Source organism: Orycteropus afer, unplaced genomic scaffold (assembly GCF_000298275.1).
Source record: "Orycteropus afer afer isolate SDZICR_OR568_19922 unplaced genomic scaffold, OryAfe1.0 scaffold01384, whole genome shotgun sequence".
NCBI classification, from domain to species: Eukaryota; Metazoa; Chordata; class Mammalia; order Tubulidentata; family Orycteropodidae; genus Orycteropus; species Orycteropus afer.
In genome coordinates, this window is record NW_006922971.1 from 37,646 (window position 1) to 50,381 (window position 12,736).

The 12,736-nt window shown below is 43.7% G+C and overlaps 1 non-coding gene across 1 annotated transcript; it reads left to right on the forward strand.

The window, feature by feature from the left end:
- The first annotated feature begins 4,096 nt into the window (after nucleotides 1-4,096).
- LOC122152069 lies at nucleotides 4,097-4,200 on the forward strand. The gene has a single exon (XR_006164385.1). It is a non-coding gene; the product is annotated as a U6 spliceosomal RNA (small nuclear RNA).
- The last annotated feature ends 8,536 nt before the right edge of the window (nucleotides 4,201-12,736 follow it).

A 12,736-nucleotide genomic window follows, 5' to 3' on the forward strand; every position in this document is an offset into this window, starting at 1 on the left:
AAACTTTGTTTGGTTACTGGGGCGGGGGGAGACACTGCAAAAAAAAAAAAAAGTAAAAATGTAAAATTTTTAAAAAGTGACAAGACAAGGTTCAAAGGAAGTTCAGAACTCAGGCTCTGAATTCCAACTGGCTTTCCTTTGTTTAGAAGATCTTGGGTAAGGTGGGGGAGTCCTGGGGGCACAGTGGTTAAGTGCTCAGCAGTTCGAACCCACCAGCAGCTCCATGGAAAAGAGATGTGGTAGTCTGTGTCCATAAAAATTATCGCCTTAAATTGGAGATCCTGGATAGATTGGAACAAAACTCAAAATCATAAAAAAAAAAAGACCAGGCTTATGATTTGATAGAGACTGGTGAAACCCTTGAGACTGGCCCCTAGTCACTCTCTGGGCCTGGAATAAACTCACTCCTGAGGCTTCCAATAAACATTAGACAGGCCTACAAGGTGAACAACTACACCAGGTAGATACACTCCTTAGAACAATCAACCATGGGTGATCAGAAGGGCAGCATTTGCACAGGGAGATAGCTTAGGGGGCAGGAACGCATAGGAAAGAAGGACACAGGGAAGAGCTAACTACAGGGAAGAAGTGGGAAGAGAGCTGTTACACTACAAGGATCATGAAAGGTCATGAAAGGTATGTGTATAAACTGTTGTATGGGAAATGAATTTGCTCTGTAAACTTTCACCCAAATCACAATTAAAAGAAAAAAAAAAGATTACAGCCTTGGGAACCCTTTGGGTCAGTTCTACTCTGTCCTACAGGGTTGCTAGCAGCTGGAATTGGCTTGATGGCAATGAGTTTGGCATTTTTGCTTGTTTGTTTTTTTGGGGGGAGGGGGAGTAGGTTGAATCGCACACCCCTCCAGGCCAGACGAGCCTCCAGGAGTGTCAGGTTTCTCGCCTCGATTTCCTTTTTCAGGCTCCAAATTGGGAATGGCATACTCCTGAAAGAAATGCATCACTCATATTGATGGCAGGCTGAATAGAAACCAAACGGAAAGCAGAAGAGCTCTGGACACTCGAGCGGCATCTGCACAAGAAGACAGGGCTTGCTTGACCAGGTTACCGTCCTTCTGCAAACTCTTCAGACAATGTATGTTACCCCTCCCCAAGCCACTCCCGGTTGGCCTCAGCCACTGACAAGCTGCCCTCCTTTCTCATCTGTCACACGCGCTCCCCGCAGACCTCCCCCAGCCCCTGGTTATCCTCTAGGCCTGCCCACTGAAAGTCCACTCATCTTACAGGTTCAAATGGCCCCTTTGAAGATACTGTCGGGGTTGGACGTTGAGGCCGACTTTCTACGGCATATGGTGAAAGTTTTAAAATTATATTAAATTTTTAAAATACAGTTGCTGTTGAGTCAATCCCAATTCATGGCGACCCCATGTGGGGGTCACAGTAGATCGCCAGGCCCTTCTTTCAAGGCACCTCTAAGGTGCAGTTCAGCATGGTCACCGTTGGCACTGCCCAGGGACTCCCCTGGTGGAAAGAGCAATTTCTTAACATGATGAGTGCCAATTAGAAGCCCTATTAAAGGCATCACAAATGTGTGCTTTTTCAATAAAAATAAGTGATATTTTATGTAGTGAGCATAAACCAATTATCAACATAAACCAACTAATAACAAATTAGAACCACACACCAGATGTCAGCTTATCACCAGATGTCAATATTTATAGCCTTATCCATATCATACACATACTCTGCCTGCTGTATAGATTGGCATATATACACTTTTGAATTATATAATTAGATGTGATTTATAGATTTATATAAGAGAAAAACACAATTAATCAAGGGAAAAAATATAAAGATGGTTAAGGGACTAAGTAGCCTAAATAAGGAAAGAATGCCAAAGACTGAAATATGATGCCTACAACCATCACTGATTTAAAGTGAGAAATGCCATATATAATAGCTCACACTCAGCTTGTAGACGACTATGACTAAAAAGAAACTCTGGGTCCGAATTTTAAAAAGAGAGCGAGAGAATAGTGTCCCAAAAAAGCGCCTGTCCATCCAGAACCTCACAACATGTGACTGTATTTGGGAACAGAGTCTCTGTAGATGTAATAAGGATTTCTATGTAAAATCATCCTGGATTAAGAGTGGGCTCTTGATCCAGTGACGCCTTGGCTATGTTCTTATAAGCAAAGGAGAGGACACAAACGCAAAGGGGGTAAACGGCCACATAAAGATGGAGGCAGAGACTACAAGTCAAGAAACATCAAAAACTGCCAACAACCACCAGACGCCAGGAGAGATGCATGGACTCGCTTCTGCCCTAGAGCCTCTAGAAGGAGCCAAACCTAATGACATTTGGATTTTGGACTTCTGGTCTCCAGAGCTGCGAGAGGATAAATTTCTGCTGTTTTAAGCCACCCAGTGTGTGGCACTTTGTTACAGAAGCCCTGAGAAAGTAACACAGCCATGCCGACCTGGATACCAAAACCCAACAAAGCACCCAAACAAGAACTGCAGAACCAGTCTGATTCAGGAATATGAAAGCCGAAATTCTAAGTAAAACACTAGCAAAGCGTTTCCTGAATTCTAATGAATATGAAAAGACTAGCATAGCCTGATGACCCCACTGCCATTGAGTCCATTCCGACCCAAAGAGACCCTTTTTGGGACAGAGTAGAACTGCCCCATAAGGTTTCTAAGGCTGTCAATCTTTATGGAAGCAGACTGCCGCATTTTTCTCCTGTGGAGCCACTGGTGGGTTTGAACTGCCAACCAGGTTCGCAGCTGAATGCTTTAACCACTGTGCCACCAGAGCTCATATAGCATGACTCCAAACCCAAAAAACAAACCCACTGCCATTGAGTCAATTCCGACTCATAGCGACCCCCTATTGGGTTTCCGAGGCAGTAAATCTTTACAGAAGTAGATTGCCCAGGCTTGCTTCTGCGGAGCGGCTCGTGGGTTTGAACCACCAACCTTGTGGTTAGTAGTCAGATGTCTCAGGCACTGGGCCACCAGAGCTCCTATAGCATGATTAACCAAAACCAAACTCACTGCCATCGAGTCCTTTCGACTCATAGCGACCCCTCCTTGGGTTTCCGAGGCAGTATCACTACGGAAGTAGGATTGCCCAACCTTCCTTCCGAGGAGTGGCTGGTGGGTTTGAACCGCCAGCCTTCTGGTTAGCAGTCAAGTGCCTTAGGCACTATGCTACCAGAGCTCCCATAGCATGATTAGGCAGGTTTTAGTTTAGGTACACATTGGTGTATGATTATTAGGAAATCTAGGAACAGTATTCATCATAACAACATGAAAGGCATATAACTATCTTGATAGGTGTCAGGACATTTGATAAAATCCACACACATTCCTGATCAATGGTCTTAGTAAAGTGTGACTATAAGGACATTTCCTCAGCAGGACATACACTATGCATCCGAATGTGTATTGCTGCTGTTGGGTGCTAGAGAGTCGATTCTGACTCAGGGCAGCCCCATGGGACAGAGAACTGTCATAAGGTTCCTTAGGCTGTAATCTTTTCTCCTGAGGAGCCGCTGGTGGGCTCAAACCGCTGACCTTTTGGTTAGCAGACAAGTGCTTAACCATTGCTTAACCCAAACTATTTCCCAGCTGTGTCCACTGAGAGGGCCTGGGGGCAACGAGCCCAGTAGCAACGAGCACACCTAGATCTTCATTTCTAAACAACAGTCTCCTTAGAGAAAGGGACTACGGTGGGAGATGTACAAGATGAGCTTGGGAGCATCTCGTAGTGCCAGAAAGTAAAGAAATGCTCAAAAAGCAAAAGGAATGGGGACATGCCAAGGGGACTCAGGAGTGAGCTTCAAAAAATGCCCAATGGAATAATCTGAGCAGTGAAATGAATCAGACAGTATAAGGGATCATAACCCAAAGTATAAAAATAAACATATATGAATCCATAGTGGTAAGACTAACTGAAGAATAATTTTAAAATGAAGGAGAAGGGGAATCTCTCCCAATTAATAAGTATAGAAGGAATAATGGGCACAGACTCTCACCATTTGGCAAACACCACAGCAATAAATGTTTCAGGAAAAATGATCATTAGATGAGAAACAGGACACTCGCAGCGTCTCACAATGCCTCCCCGCGTGCTCGCTTCGGCAGCACATATACCCAAACTGGACCGATACAGGGAGGGACGTGGCTCCTGCACAAGGATGACATGCAAATTCGTGAAGCCTTCCATATTTTTCTGTAAACTTCCATCCAAATCATCATAAAATAATAATAATAACAAAATACGTTCAAAGTGAGAAGTGCTGGAAGTGTGAAACACACATCCGATTTCAAAGACTTAGTACAACAAAGAGAATGTAACCTACATAATTAATAATTTCATATTAATTATATGTTGAAATGGTATTTTGGACATATTGGGTTAAAGTTTATTACTTAATTCACTTGTTTCTTTGTACTTTGTAAAATCTGGCAAATGCTGTTGTTGTTGTTAAGTGCTATCGAGTCGGACCCGACTCATAGCGACCCCTCCTTGGGTTTCCGAGGCAGTATCCCCATCTTCCTTCCAAGGAGTGGCTGGTGGGTTTGAACCGTCAGCCTTCTGGTTAACAGTCAAGTGCCTTAGGCACTATGCTACCAGAGCTCCCCAAATCTGGCAACTAGTAAAATTAAAATTACATATGTGGCTAAAAAAAATAAAAAATATCCCCCAGAAGTTACTTATAATTACTAAGGAAAAACCATAACTTTACAGTGGTAAAATCGGGCAGACAATGCTTGAACTTAAAATCACCAGTATCCCAGAACTGGGCTATTGCATAGCACGGGCTCGTGCCTCCTGACCTGATGCACTGAGAAGGGCACAGCGGCCCATCTGTGAGGCTCCTGCCAAAAGTACAAAATCTGAATGTAATCAACTTGAAGAACCTTCTAGAAAATAAATGGCCAGTACTCTTTAAAAGATTCAAAATCATTAAAAATAAAGAATAAGTAACTGTCCCTCAGTATACGAGACTACGGAGATTTAACAACTAAATGCAATGTACAGCCTTGGATTGGATTCTGCTCCCCACCCCACCCCCCAAAATACTAGTGGGACTGGTGGAACTCCCAAGACTACCCCTGGAGTTATTACCCCTCAGTAACCGTGAGGTTACCCTCGGTAACCCTGAGGTTACCCCTCGGGCCTAGAAATAGACTCACTTAAATGGATTGGCTTACAGCCCAACAGTAGAAAGACCTACATACAAAACATCAGCTGTCCTTGATTAAACTACTCGAAACTCTTATATCTAGAAAGTTTAGTTGCCGGTATTCAGCTGGTTACAAAAAGGAGACTGCTCTAAGTTTCACAGGACAGTGAGAAAGAAGCAATTGTCATTTAAGGATATAGGCTTTGAAGTGCAAAAAAAAAAAAGAGAGAGAGAGAGAGAGAGAGAGAACGAAATAAGGAAGAACAAGGAAACTGTGTTCAAGTCCTGGCTACTACCGGCTCTGTGCTCTGGGCAACTCATGAACCCCACTGAGCACCAATTCTATCTTATATATATTATATATTATGTATAATAAGATAATAACAGTATCTGTTGTTGTTGTTGTTATATGTCGTCGAGTCAGACCAGACTCACAGCAACCCCTCCTTGGGTTTCTGAGGCAGTATCACCCAACCTTCCTTCCAAGGAGTGGCTTTGAACTGCTAGCCTTCTGGTTAACAGTCAAGTGCCTTAGGCACTATACCACCAGAGCTCCCATAACAGCAGCTAGTTCGTAGAATAATGTTAGGATAAAATGTGTGAAAAAGACTTGGCATAGTGCATAGTAAGTGACTATCCACAGTAGTATTATTACTTTTTGGTGTGTGTTTACATCTCCCTTTTGAAATTTTATAGGGTTGATAACTTGTTAACCTTATGGCTCCCTCCATATTAAAGATGAGCATTTCACATGCAAACATGCCATATTCCCCAATTCCTCTGTCCCTTCTCAGGGGCAGAAAATGCTGTTGGTAGAAATAAACTCTCAGCCTGTACGTGTACATATACCCAAGACCGTGTAGTCATTACAATGTGTTTTTGAGAGTTGCCACTTCACTGCTCTATAAAAAGCTTCCTGGAAAAAGTATTAACAGATGGCCTCTTACTCTCTGAGACTGTTAGTAGCACACCAGATGGCAACTCAAATGAGAAGATTCTGCTTAAATTCTCCAAACTCAAGGAAATGTGACATTAGCTTTGTGATAGGTGTGCAGCACAAGAGATAGCAAAGAAATGATCACTTAAGACAAAAACTCATTTTCTCTCCTTCTTTCAAGGTGGAATCCAGTCATCCTTGTCTCACCAGCTTGCAAGGTATTTCATATAAAATCCCGGAAATGGTCTGCCCAACACAAACCAAAATTGTACTGGAAATGACTGGCAAATTTATGATGTATAAGGCTGTTCTATGGGCAATCCTACTTCCGTAGTGATACTGCCTCGGAAACCCAAGGAGGGGTCGCTATGAGTCAGGGCTGACTCGACGGCACATAACAACAAACAACAACAACAACAAAGGCTGTTCTAAAGAAGAGAAGGCTTGCAGTTCAAACCCACCAGCCACTCCTGGGAAGGAAGATTGGGCAATCTACTTCCGTAGTGATACTGCCTCAAAACCCAAGGAGGGGTCGCTATGAGTCAGATTCGACTCGACGGAAGTGAGCTTGATTTGGTTTTGGTTAAAGACTGATAATACACAGCTGTGCCGTCGGGATGAGTGCCCTGTGCTATGGACGCTCCTTGCGCTCCAGGACCAGTCACTAGTTTGCAACATGTTGCTATTATTGTCAGAAATATTAGGCCTCAGCTCAACTGCCAGACTTTTGAGAGGGACTTAAAACTGAGATACATATCATCCTTCCAGTGTCCAACTTACCTCTTGGTGAAGAAAAGCCTGGGCTGGGGCTGGCTGCCTCCCCAGGGATAACAACAAGGTGCCTTTGCACTGCAAAACAACTCTGTTCCATTAAGTTTTAGAAAAGGCCATCGGGAGTGAGGATAGTGTCCTTCTGCCACCTTAGCTTATGTGAGTCAATGAGGATATTTTGGGACATCGGAGAACCTCCAAATGTCAGTAGTTCAAAAAGGCCATGGGGCCCCCTCTTCATTTCCTAGTTGAGGCCTTTAAAGAACAGACATGTATTGTCTCACAGTTCTGGAAGTTAAAAGTCCAAATCAGGATCTTGGTCATGTTATTTTCCTCCTTATTGGTAGTCCTGGTCATTCCTTGTTTCCTTGGTTTGTAGACCATCCTCACATGGTCTTTATCGCCTTTCCTCCATCCTGTGTGAGTGTGTGTGTGAGTGTGTGTTGTGTGTGTGTATGTGAGCAAGCACATCTCTGTGTCCATTCTGCTTTTTACAATTAAGAAATGATTAGATTTAGTGCTCACCCTACTTAGATATGATCTGATTAACAAAGCAAAGAAAATTTTATTTCCAAACAAGGATACAACTCATGCACACCTTTCTTGATTTTATTTTATTCTATTTTTTAATTTTTATTGTGATTTGGGTGAAAGTTTACAAAGCTAATTCATTTTCCGTGCAGCAGTTCATTTGTTTCATGGCATTGACTGCAGTCCCCACAATGTAACAGCTCTCTTCCCACTTCCTCCCCCATAGTTACCTCTTCCCTGTGTCCTTCTCTCCCATATACTCCCCTCCACCCCAACTATCTCCCTGTGCAAACACTGCCCCTCTGTTCTCCCAGGATGGATCACTCCAAGGAGTGTATCTATCTGATGTAAATGTTCAGCTTATATGCCTGTCTATTGTTTGGCTGAAAGCCACATGAGTGAGTTCTGTTCCAGACCTGAAGGGTAACTAGGGGTCATAGTCTCAGGGGTCTTGCCAAGTTCTATCAGACCAGCAAACCTGGTCTTTTTTTTTTTAGAGTTTTGTTCCACATAGATCCCCCTCTGAGCGGTTGACAGTGGTAGCCAGGCACCATCTAGTTCTTCTGGTCTCATAGTCATATAGGCTGAGGTTCTCATGGTCTACTAGTCCCTTGGACTAGTTGTTTCCATGCGTCTTTGGTTTTCTTCATTCTTTGCTCTGGATAAGGCAAGATCCATTGTTGCACCTAGATGGCTGCTTGCAGGCTTTTAACACCCCAGTCACTACTCACCAAAGTAGGATGTAGAACAATGTTTTTGTGTACTATGTTATGCCAGTTGAGCTTGATATCCTCTGAGACCATGGTCCTGAGCCCACAGGTCCAACTACTTGCTCCCTTAGGGTGGTTGGCTGTGGCTAAGAAATTATCATAACTTTGCCCCTTGTTAGCTCTATTATATATGTGGACATTCCTACAACACTTACAAAGACATATGTAGAAATATCATCTGCCAAATATCATCTGACACTCACCTTTGTTGATTTCAAACCATGCTGTGTCCCCTTGTTCTGTTGTAATGACAGCCTCCTGGTCTATGTACAGATTCCTCATGAGCGCAATTAAGTGTTCTGGAATCCCCATTGTTTTCAGTGTTATCCATAATTTGTCATGATCCACACAATCAAATGCCTTTTCAGTCAGTAAAACACAAGTAAACATCTTTCTGGTATTCTTTGCTTTCAGCCGAGATCCATCTGACATCAGCAATGATATCCCTCGTTCCATATCCTCTTCTGAATCCAGCTTGCATTTCTGGAAGTTCTCTGTCAATATACTGCTGCAACTGTTTTTGAATTATCTTCAGTAAGATTTTACTTGCATGTGATATTAATGATATTGTTCAATAACTTCCACATTCTGTGAGATCACCTTTCTTTGGAATGGGTACAAATATGGATCTCTTCCAGTCAGTTCACCAGGTAGCTGTCTTCCAAATCTCTTGGAATAAGGGAGTGAGTGCCTCCAATGGGGCATCTGTTTGTTGAAACATCTCAATGGGTATTCTGTCAATTCCTGGATCCTTGTTCTTCACCAGTTCCTTCAATGCAGCTTTGACATCTTCCTTCAATACCATTGGTTCTTGATCATGTGCCACCTCCTGAAATGGATGAACATTGACCAATTCTTTTTGGTAGAGAGACTCTGTGATTCTGACCTATATATTGGGAGGATACAATTCGATCCATAACAACTCTTGAAGTTGACATTCAACTACTCCATCTGCAGACCTCCTTGAGTCTTCAAATATGGAAGTCAGTGGGGTCACACTGAACAGACAGATTTTTGGTAGAGTGGCTGGAAATATGGTTCTAAGAATAAATGGACAACACTAAAATATGCATATGTACTCTCTGAATCAGCCATTCAGGGGACATAGTGAATCATGGCCTCCTGACAGGGAGATCCATATTTGTGTCCATTCCAAAAAAAAACAAAACAAAAAAAAAGGTGATCCAACAGAATGTGGAAATTATCAAACGATAACATTAATATCACATGCAAGTAAAATTTTTCTGAATATAATTCAAAAATCCCCTAACAGGGGCTTGAACTTGGGAATTTTTCGGCCTTGACAACTGCTGTCCCCTCCCTCCAAAGTGCAGCTGCAAAGGAAACATGGTTGCCACTAACAGAATTAAATTTCCAGGAGCCACTTCTAGTTTTCTTGTGATCTCCTAGGATAGCTGGAGGCAAAAATAAATAAATATATAAATAAACAAAACCAAACAAAAAAACACTGATTAGGTCCATCCCCTGCCCTATGGGCTATTGGCTAAGACTATGGGCATCCCATAATTGGAGGCAATAAAAATGGCTTCAGGGCCCAAGCAAACAGGTACTGCCTAAAAATGAGTATGTCAACACTGGGGGCCGAACAGAATACAAAATCAAGTTCAAAGAAGTTGTAAGGTGTAAGGTGATGCAGAAAAGAAATCCTGGATCTAGGGTCACTGAGATGATCTTTGCTCAGGGGCAAGGATGAGTCACCAAGCTCCATGAACAAGCTCCCCTCTTCAGCCACTCACATAACCATGTTTTGATTCTTTATTCACCAAGCAATACTTGGGTGAATGATTCTGCTTCCCAGCCTCTGGATACCGAGAAGGAGGCTACTGGAAAAAGGGAAGCCTCTTATAATCTATTTTTACTTTTGCCTTATACATGCATCACTGCTCTGGCATTTCATTTAGCATGAGTCTATCCTCAATCCCGGGGCCCTGAGACTGTTCGAAGCCGAGACTCAGACCCCAGAAGTGGAGTCTTTAACCAGAGTCCGTGGTCTTTCAGGAGGTCTTGAGAAGTTTAATAAACTGCCTGAAATAGTAAGTAGAAATGTGTGTTTATGTGCCCATGAGCACGGTGGGGTGGAGCAAACCACAGATTCTCTCAGATTCCCAAAATTATCCACGACTAAAAAAAGGTTCAGAAGAATCATTTCTGCCCTTGAGAAATTCGGTGCTTTGTGCTCAGCTACTAACCAGAACGTTGGCAGTTTGAAGCCACAGAGTGGAGCCCTGCAGTCTACTTCCATAAGATTACAGCTCTTCAAAACGCTGTGGGGCAGAGGCCTCCTCTGAAGTACACGGGGTCAGCATGAGTCAGAAGCAACTTGAGGGCAATGGCTTTTGGTTTTTGGATTAAGAAACTCTGCCGGCCACCAACCGTCACCCCTAGATGGCATTGCCATCATCGCACCAAACCTCACAATGCAGTGCCTAAATCGTGTCAGCCGTGAGCACATCTGTTCTTTCTAAAGATTGTCTGAAAAGATTTAACCACCACCCTCAGTTATCCACAAAAGCAAATGATTCTTCTGTCTCTTCCTTATCCCACAGGTCAGTTTGTGGATTACGTACACCAGGTCTTAGTATACAATAGGCCCATCTTCCTTGAGTTAGAAGAGGTGTGGTGGAAGGCTAGCTCTGTTCAGTCCAAAACAGTCTGGATTTTCTTTACCATGACATATTAGGGCTGAAAAAGAGGATACATTAATCTCATAAGAAGTCAATGAAAACATAACGGCTAATTATCAGCATAGAACAATGTATGGACTTGCAAATGACACCGACGTGCTCTCAGGCACAGAAAGCTTTTCTGTACAGTCAAATATACTGATAATAACATCACATATTTATCACGGTGGTGTTTGGTGGAGGCAGCAAAACCCCACAGAGAAAGGCTTCCTCTCGGCTTCAGCATTGGCTGCCATCCAAAATTCACAGACTATAAACAATAAAAACCTTTCCATGGAGAAAAGTTAGGGGTAGAACTCACTTGGGGTCCCCAACTTTCTGAGGAAGTGCTCAAGCCATAAGTCAAAGTAACATTTTCATCAGCCCAAGGTGGCAGGCAGGATAAGCGAGCTGGCCATGAATGCACACGTTGAGAGGGAACAGGGCAAGGGGCCTCAGGAAATACCTGTGGAATGCTGACTCCCATCCCGGGGGCCTGGGCCGGAGAGCAAAGCCTCATTGAAGGTGTTACCCCGCAGTGGGACGCTGAGCTCCTCCGCCTGTCTCGCCCCAGCGCAAAACAACGCCTTCATTGTGGACCTTCGGTTGAAACGTGTTTCTGGTTTTATTAACAGCCTAGTTCGGGGAATGTGCTGGCTGGGCTTTAGGTTACACGGAGCTAAGAAGGCTGAAGATGGCCCTAAGTCACGTGGTCTTACACATGAAACTGGATGATGGCCGAGGCCAGAAGAGGACAATTTGCTCTGTGATAACTGCTGCTGCAGGTGAACAGATGGCCACGTATCTGACACTCGATTTTCCTAAGGTGTTGACGTTTTCCAGCTTTTGAAGATGTAAATTGGTGGTGTGTGAAATGAAAACAGTACAGTACCAGTCCCTTTGAAAACTTGAAAGAAAAAAAAAGTCATTCAAAAAAATTATTTCCCCTTGAGGTCACTGGTTTGACTCTATCTTGGCTGTTTGTTACCAAACCTCATTCCTAAGACTTCATTTCTGAATCAAAGTTGCAGGACATTGAGAGGAGAGTGGAGAAAGTGGTGCTGGGTGGAGGGTGAGTCAGGCTGGGGAAAAGCTGGTCTATTATTTTCCTGTAGCTGTCTTAGCTAAGTACCTCAAAGCATCTAGCTTAAAAGGACACAGATCTATTGTCTCACTTCTGGAGGGTGGGAGTCCAAGATCAGGGTCTTCCACGTTGATTCCTTCTCAGGGCTCTGAAGGACAATCTGTTCCTTACCTCTCTCCTAGCCTCCCGGGATTTCCCACAATCCTTGACGTTCCTTAGCTTACAGATGTATCACTCCAAATCTCTGCCGCCACCTTCGCATGCACAGCCTTCCTCCTGTGTGTGGATAAGTTGCTTTCCCATCCATTACCTTGTTTTCCTTGATATAGCCTCTTTGGCTTCCTTCTCCCTCAAATGTGAATAATACTTACAAATTATCTATCAGATGGCATCAAAATGGTATGGGGGTGGCATCTGACCTCCTCTAACTTCACAAGGGGGAAGGTGCAGGCAGATCAACATCGACATCAACAGCCGAAGACTGACTCCTATGAGGCAGAGGGCAGCCACACCTTCACCAAACATCCCTCCCACAGCACTCTCTACTTCTCTGCTGGGTTCAATAATTCACTGCAATGGCCACACAGAAGTCACACACAATACTCATGACGCAGTTTATTAGGGAAGTTGTTGTTGTTGTTGTGTGCCATCGAGTCAGACCTGACTCATAGCGACCCCTCCCTGGGTTTCCGAGGCAGTATCACTACGGAAGTGGATTGCCCAACCTTCCTTCCAAGGTGTGGCTGGCGGGTTTGAACCACCAGCCTTCTGGTTAGCAGTCAAGTGCCTTAGGCACTATGC